Below are 8,117 nucleotides of genomic sequence, written 5' to 3'. Positions count from 1 at the left end.
TCATTTTTAATTCACAAGCTTTTCCACATTGATATGACACGGATGTGGACCAAGATTGGTCAGAAAAAGGAAAAGAAAAACATTTTTTTTGCTTACATCAGCATGATATAACAATAGCAAGACAATGTCCTGATATGAAATATGTGTCTGATATGAAACGGAAACACTTATGTAAAAATGAAACCTTTAATATGAATTCCTAAGAAAAAATGATTTCGAAAATGTAGTTTCGAAAATTCCTCAGTTTGGCCATTTGTTGTGCGATCGCAATCCAATTTTCTTGTCCAGTATCTACTAATTGCACACTTGTGGCAGTCAGAGCAGGGATAGGTTTTAATGAAACTAGTACCTTAAGGGAACTTTTTTTGGTGAGAACTGATTTTGACGAACGGTCGATTCAATTTTTTTTTTAATTTGCCAAAAAGTCACATCTTTTGCATTTTTCTCACAACTTGAAACGTCATAACGACATATAATTGGTAATTATAATAATTCACTCCTGTATATTAAGTTGTATGTGTATGGTGACTCTGCAACGGAAAAAGTCATTAACACTACCAACAAAACTGATGGTCCTTAACGCCGCTTAGGCTTTCTTGTTTATTTTAGTAGGAGGCCCTCCAAAGGAGTGAATTCGGGCAGTTTTGCTTGAAATCTTATGATACTGCACATAACGCCATTTTTTTTTCACTGCACCTTCTTGGCCAAGTTGTTGGCTAGCCTAGCGACTTCAGACGGCGCCGAATTCAATGGCCAACAATGAGAAAACCTATCCTCTTTCCCTAAATCTCTGCTAGTACGAAAAGGGTTAAATACTTATTGAGCATTAAACATGTTTACGTTTTACCTTTAACGCCCACCTCAATAGTGTTTTGTACGAGACGTTTGAACAACATCCTGAATTGCAAAAACACTTTCGTGTCACTTCAACCAATTTTGATCGAAGAGGGATAAAATTCATTAGCACTTACGAAGGTATATTTCGATTACCTCTGAAAAGGGTTCGATTCCACCATCCCGACAATTTCTGTCTTGCCGTACAAACAAGAGTAAATATTCCGCCCAAAATAGTTTCTTTGAAATCATAGACTTTCATAAAAAAGACCAAAAAATTTGGATTTATCTTTACTAATTCCGAATTTTGGCCGAGTCTTGCTGTAAAACTCCTATTTAACGAGATTTTGTTTAGATCTTGTTCGACGAATCCCACCACTCTAGTTGAATAAAGAATTTTAAGAGTCAGTTTTTAAGATTTCATTAAATTATCCTATTATGTGACCCAAAAAATCTGCCCTAAGATGTTACTCACTTTTTCCAAGATGTGTTCCAATAACCATCAACTCCACCATCACATTCACCAGAACTATCAACTCCACCATCACATTCACCAGAACCATCAACTCCACCAGCACATTCATCAAAACCATCAACTCCACCAGCACATTCACCAGAACCATCAACTCCACCATCACATTCACCAGAACCATCACATTCACAATGAACCATCAACTCCACCATCACATTCACCAGAACTATCAACTCCACCATCACATTCACCAAAACCATCAACTCCACCATCACATTCACCAGAACCATCAACTCCACCATCACATTCACCAGAACCATCAACTCCACCATCACATTCACCAGAACCATCAACTCCACTATCACATTCACCAGAACTATCAACTCCACCATCACATTCACCAGAACCATCAACTCCACCATCACATTCACAAGAACTATCAACTCCACCATCACATTCACCAGAAACTTTAATTTCCAACTTTAATTTCTGGGGTCACATCTTGGGGTAAGTGGGTCACATCTTAGGGCAGCTTTTCTTTCCCACCAGCACATTCACCAGAACCATCAACTCCACCATCACATTCACCAGAAATCATTACATCTTTGAGCTGTACAGGGTTACATTAAATTCATAAAAAAATTCAAGAAAATCCTTTAAAAAGAAGATATCTTTTAACGTATCTCCTACCATTTCCTAAATAGCAGTAAAACAAGAAAGAACAGTCTTCTCTCATTTTGATGCCGCACGCGCGAGCATTCATTTTATTGAGATTTTCTTTTATTCTGCTTTGTCAGCATAAAGGCGCTTCCTTTTTTTATCATAAAGCAAAAAGAATATTTTAAAATTGGAGATCCTTTTTTAGACAAATTCGCTCCGATATTTGGATTTCAATGGCATCCATAGAAATCTTTATTTATGCATAATCCTGTGATGGCTGTCGATCATTCAATACTTGCTATCGCTGTTGCTCAATATATCTCAAATGTTTTCATGGGATTTGCCAGACAGAATCCGAACCAATTCAAGACGCGCCGAGAGGAAGAGAAGCATTTAATTTACAAAACTCTTCCACTTTATGTTGGAAATGTAACAGAGACTCCTTACGAACAAATCTATATTTTTCCTTTGTTTTCTCCGGCATTCGTGAATCGAAATGTTGGCAACAAAGATGTACATTAAGATTAGATTTGTAAAAAGTTGACTCTACTTACGACGTGTCCAAAAGAAAGATTTTGTATACAGTAAAATCTTCATATTTTCTGGTTATGCCTCCTGTTTCATAGACCCCTGCTCCACTGGAAAATTCAACTAAAACTTCGTTCCTGGTGGGGAGGGAGAATACCCTGTTATTTAGCCTCGCTGGAAAATTGACTTCGATCTCATACCATTAGAAATTCAACAGGGAAATGTGCACTCCAAAACCGTCCCGACTGAATTTTTGAGCTGGAAACAATAGAATTTCTACCCTCATCGGGATTTTAGAAAAAAAAATTCATCTCCACTATGGGAAGAAGTTCCACTGGTGCAGTGAAACAGGGATGTCAGATTCTTTGCTCTTTTTACTCCAATTATATACTTGTGATGATTTAAAGCTGTGAATTTATTTAGTGCTTTTTGAGATTTTCGTGTGTTCATAAAAATGATAGATTTTGCATCACACGTCGTTCAAACCTTTCAAGTCATATTCTCGAAGCTGCAATGTGTAGGGAAATCAAAAATATTGTGGCACCTAGCAAGAAGAGGAAGACTGAAACACCTTTAGCAACCATCACAAGAAGGACAAAAAGGAATGACTTAATTGCTGTTGATGATCAAGATATCGCTGTGATTATCTGGGATCGACGAGGAAGAGGCTTTCATTTCTATTCACATTCAAAGAGAACAAGGGAACATAAGGCAAGAGATACCCCAATTAGGGTTCCAACAACAAGGGACCCACAAAACCAATTGTTACCACTTCTGAGTAACAACAAGGAGCAACGTGACGCTAACGGGAACAAGCATGCTATTTTTGAGGAACAAAGTCGGAACTAACTTTGAGAAGAACTTTCCAGTTAACGAACTTGTTTATTTTCTTTTAAAGATATGTAAATAAATTCTTTTTTGAAAATAATTCGATCAATGATCAATTTTTTTGCTTTGGCTCGTGTCATTAGTATAGCATCCTGGGGGGCTTGATTTCTAAACAACGCCATGTGCCGCCAAAAAGCCTTTGAGCAGTGAAAAGGTACACTTACAGTGCATTCTACCGAATGTTTCTGACCCTTACAGTGTAGTTTAATTTCATATCTTATTTTGCTGAAGCCGCCGGAAAATGAGACTGAGATGTCGCGACACAATGTACAAAACAAATCAAAATGGGTGCGAGTCAAATCTATAAAGATACATCAGATTTTTAACTGTCACACTTGCAATTCAGTAGTCCCCAAACACACCTTTACAGTGCATCTAACTAAAAGAAGACCCTCGTAGTGCGCTCTATCAGATCAAAAATACACCCTTACAGTAAATTTAGAGGGTGTCTAGAAACCTATCCTTAAGGGCTTAACCTACACTTAATATGAATGCCCCCCCTGGATGTAGCATTTGTTCTTGAAGGGTGAAATACAAAGTCTGGATCTTTTAAAATGCGTGTCTGTTTACCTTGGCAATATTTTCCTTTAAGTATAAAATCGTCTTCTTCTGTTGTAAAAGGAGCTTTTCGGCTTTCTTTCTGTTGGTGAACGTTGTGTATTCACTGGATATTTGATATTTGATTGTTGGCTTGAGTTTTTTAGTTTCTGAAGATCTGATTTGCGTCGTTGCTGGTAAGGTTTAATGCTATTAATGAGTATTTTCATACATTCGTTGCTTTTCGTGCAACGTCTCGAGATTTCAGTTTTTGATAGTAAACTTGCGCAACATTTGAAGTGTGTTTTTGGTCCAAGCTAACATTGCTTGTTCTTCGGTAGACAAGCGCTCTGCACTCCTAGTTTCAATAATTTGACGATATTATGTTGGATTCACTTATTTTCTACCCTGGGTCCCACTACCAGAGGCCAAGTTTTCATAGAGAAAATATTATTGGGTTCCAAAATTTTTACACTACAGTTTGCGATGAAGAAGTGATAATAAGTGATAGTGATCCATTTTGGCTTGCTTCCTGTATTTGTCAGGAATAATGAAGTCTTGCAAAAATGGTAAATGTTTTAATATTTGCATGAATGAATAAAATCAACCAGCTTTTTTTATCCCAAATGGAATTAAAGTTTTTCTCCGGTGCGGTTGAAAAATTCCTATAGGCCCCATTTTCAGGGAGTAAAATTCTCAATATGTGTCCCATAATAGGGTACAAGTACTTTTTCTGAAGTTAAGAAAAACTATCAGAGAGTTTGTTTGGCGATAGTTGCTTAAATTTGACTCATCTACTGAGACAAAGCAAGGTGAAGGTTGACGCTGCAGACCAAATCTGTGTTTTGACTGAACTCACCAACCTTTATGATCAAAGCATAGTATAATCAAAGGTACAGTCTGTTTATCGCAACAACTCTTGCTAAATTCAAAATCCCATATGTGTGTTATTGTTTCCATCTTACTTCATGTAGAATTGCCCCCTAAACTTTTGCTGTTCATTTATAAAATGAAAAGTAGGGATGGTATCTTCATTCTTGAAATATAATCTACAAATACAAATTTATGAAGAGAAAGAGCATATACTGTTTTCTCTTTTGTCGTTTGAGAGCGCCTGCCATCTATGGGTGTTTTGTCTACTAGTTAGTATGAAAATGTTATCAAAAGGGACTGAAAAATTGTCCTCACTCAGTCACTGATCTGGCCCGTATGCCAGTTTGGCACAGTTGCAAGAAAAATCTAGTTGAGCTAGCAAACTTTCGCGAGTTCCCTACCGAAAAAAACGTTCCACCTTTCATTTTCTCACGATTTTTCTGAAAAAGAAAATCAGACATGATCCGCAACCTCGTCTAAGCCAGACGCTGAAATATATCTACTTTGCGAGCGTTTTAATACAAGATCTTGTATTAAATTTCAAAAAAAACTTTGTTTTCACAGCTCGTGTGATACTCACGGTAATATTTTCGGATTGCTTCATAAACCTTTTACCAAAAATGTCACCAAGGTTCTTCAGCTGGGTACCATGCATTACCGTTTACTAATAAAGATACTGACAACAATGTACCTGATTAGGTACCCGAGAGTAAGCTCGTATTTTGATTAGTTCTCGGCCAACCTCGTTCCCTGTGCATTATCAGCTTTTTTATGCTTACTAATGCGCTAGAAGATATTCTCTGGCGTCAATCAGTAAGGTAAATTATTTACGTTACTGATTTACGCCAGAGAGTACGTAGTATTCCTAGCCTCTACGGCAATGAATTTTGAAATTAACCGTAGATATCGGGTTTGTGTGTACAGACTAACCCCACCCGAGATTATTGCCGAAAACCAACCTCGTCCCCGTGTATTTCCCGATATCTACGGTTAATTTCAAAATTCATTGCCGTAGAGGCTAGGAATATTACGTACTACGCTAAGATAATCGTGAGATATACTCTGCTGGTACAGAGTAGGGTGGGTAGGGCAGGGTAGGGCAGTAAAGAAATAATTAGATTACTAATGGGACATTCACATCTTCAAGGCTCTTGTTTTTTTTTCGGCTACCGTCACCTTTAATGATGATCAATTTTTTGTAAAAATGGCGGCAAAAGAAGTGCATTCTCAGTCGGATTCAAGCAGAAAACAAATCATTGTCCGTTTACCCTCTAAAAGTGTAGTAGAAAGAGACCGACTGTTATCTGTTTTGGAGTGTTTTTGCTTTACCAGAGCAATTTTGATATATTTCGTCCGGTCCTGATATTATATAGACTGACCTTTATACCGTCAACTGCTGTAGAGTCTAGCTAACTTTGGTGCTTTGGACGATTGGTCGAAACATGGGACTGGTTGATATTTTTTCTGTATTTTCACTTACTTTTAAAGTAAAGTTAGTTAGGACTAGGTTGTTAGGTTCTTCACAATCACAAGTTCTTCATTGTCATTGTCAGCATCAAGAGCGGCAATCCACAATGAGTCATCCTCGTCTGGTGAATCAACAGGGTGGCGAGATGTTGCATCTGAAAACTGTCTTTGCCAGATTTGTGTTCGATTGCAAAACGCACACAGTAAGGTCTTCTCTTTCAGACTTTGTTTTGAAGTCAAGGATTTGTTATTTCATCGAGTGAATGGTCGCGGAAGATGGCAATCAAAGGCTTGTGATCGGTGATGACGAGGAGGTTGTCACAACCTTCGGTGAAGGTGAAGTAGCGTGTCTGTTTCAAGCAGTTAGTCACACAGGAAATCAGGACCCTCCCGGCGCTCCGGAAACCTCCGGTGCAAAAAATGCCGTTTTCTTCGTGCACCGGAACACCGGAACGTTCCGGTGCACTTCCGGTGCAAGATTTTTCCGAATCGAGCTGCACCGGAACGTTCCGGTGCTTCCGGTGCATGATTTCACATGCAAATACACTGGGTTTTTGGAACTCTGTGCATTTGCAGAGGGTGGAAAATTAGAAAATTTAAGATTTTGCAATGGTTTTACAATCAATTAACATCATTCTTTTTGTTTAGAATCAATATTAAGAAGATGAATCAAATTCAATAAGATATACCAGGTAATCCTTCTTTATTGTCTTTATATTTTGATTTGGAAAAGAAGAATTGTTCCTTCTTATGCTGGCGTAAGGCTGTGGCGAAGGAGTTTATCCGCGCGGTCATACTTTCGATTTTCAAATGCGGAACATGCGAAACTTAGAATACGGGCATTGTGAGATAACGGTGTTTAATAATCTCGATCCTGCCACTCCATACATATTTTTAATTCTCCAGCGGTCAAGTTTGGATGAATTACTTCTTCTCTCGCTGTTTCTTCTTTTTCTTTTTCATTTCAGTTTTCATTTTTATGGGAACACAATTGCGATCATCATATCCAGGTGAGCGAGACGTGTATTTTCCACGTCGTAATATCACAATGACACACATCCATTGGCGAGGGCGAGAATATGCTGGAAACCCTCTGGAGAATACCCTCGTGTCAGAGATCCGGTGGAGCCCCTCGCCCCACTGGAAAACTTAGCCAAAAATCGTCTGTCCGGTGGAAAAAATAACCTGAAATTTTAAACCACTTTAAAAGAACCGAATGACTTTACCCTCAGTGTGGTGGAAAGATTGCACTGCAAAACCACTCTCTCTGTAAACTTCGAGCTGGAATATATATTTTCTATCCCAATCGGGACACTACGATTAGATAAAAAATTTTCATCCACACTGAAGGAAAAAGCTCCACCGGGGCGGCACTGAGACAGTGGTATGTGCGTGAGAGAATGAAAACAACGCCCAGAAAGAAAATAAAGACCAACGAAGTTACAGTCTATATTCTATTAATTTGATGTTAATGATCAATGGCCTCATTTTTATTTTTGGCCACTTTTTTTAATGTTGTATGTATTTCGTAACGTATATTATTTTATAAATTTAAATTTTAAAATAAAAAAGATGCGTTCTTATTTTCTTCTTCACGACTCTCGAGCAACACGCTCTCCCTGAACAGCTCATAATGGTAACAATCGGTAACATTGGTGGCGACACTCTAAATAAAGAATGAAAATTAAAGTTATCACTGCGGAAGATCCGTGGTACGGTAGATTTTGTTAGGCTTGAAACTAGACAATGTGACCGTCGCTCAAGTCTGTGGCTAAACTGCCGAAGTTACGGTAACAAGTAATGCACACTAATTGATGGGAAGCACAAAAATTGATCGAGATTTCAACATAGATCTAGA

This window comes from Clytia hemisphaerica, unplaced genomic scaffold (genome assembly GCF_902728285.1).
Source record: "Clytia hemisphaerica strain Z4C2 unplaced genomic scaffold, Clytia hemisphaerica genome assembly, whole genome shotgun sequence".
In the NCBI taxonomy this organism is placed as follows: Eukaryota; Metazoa; Cnidaria; class Hydrozoa; order Leptothecata; family Clytiidae; genus Clytia; species Clytia hemisphaerica.
Note: the sequence above shows the minus strand (reverse complement) of the source record.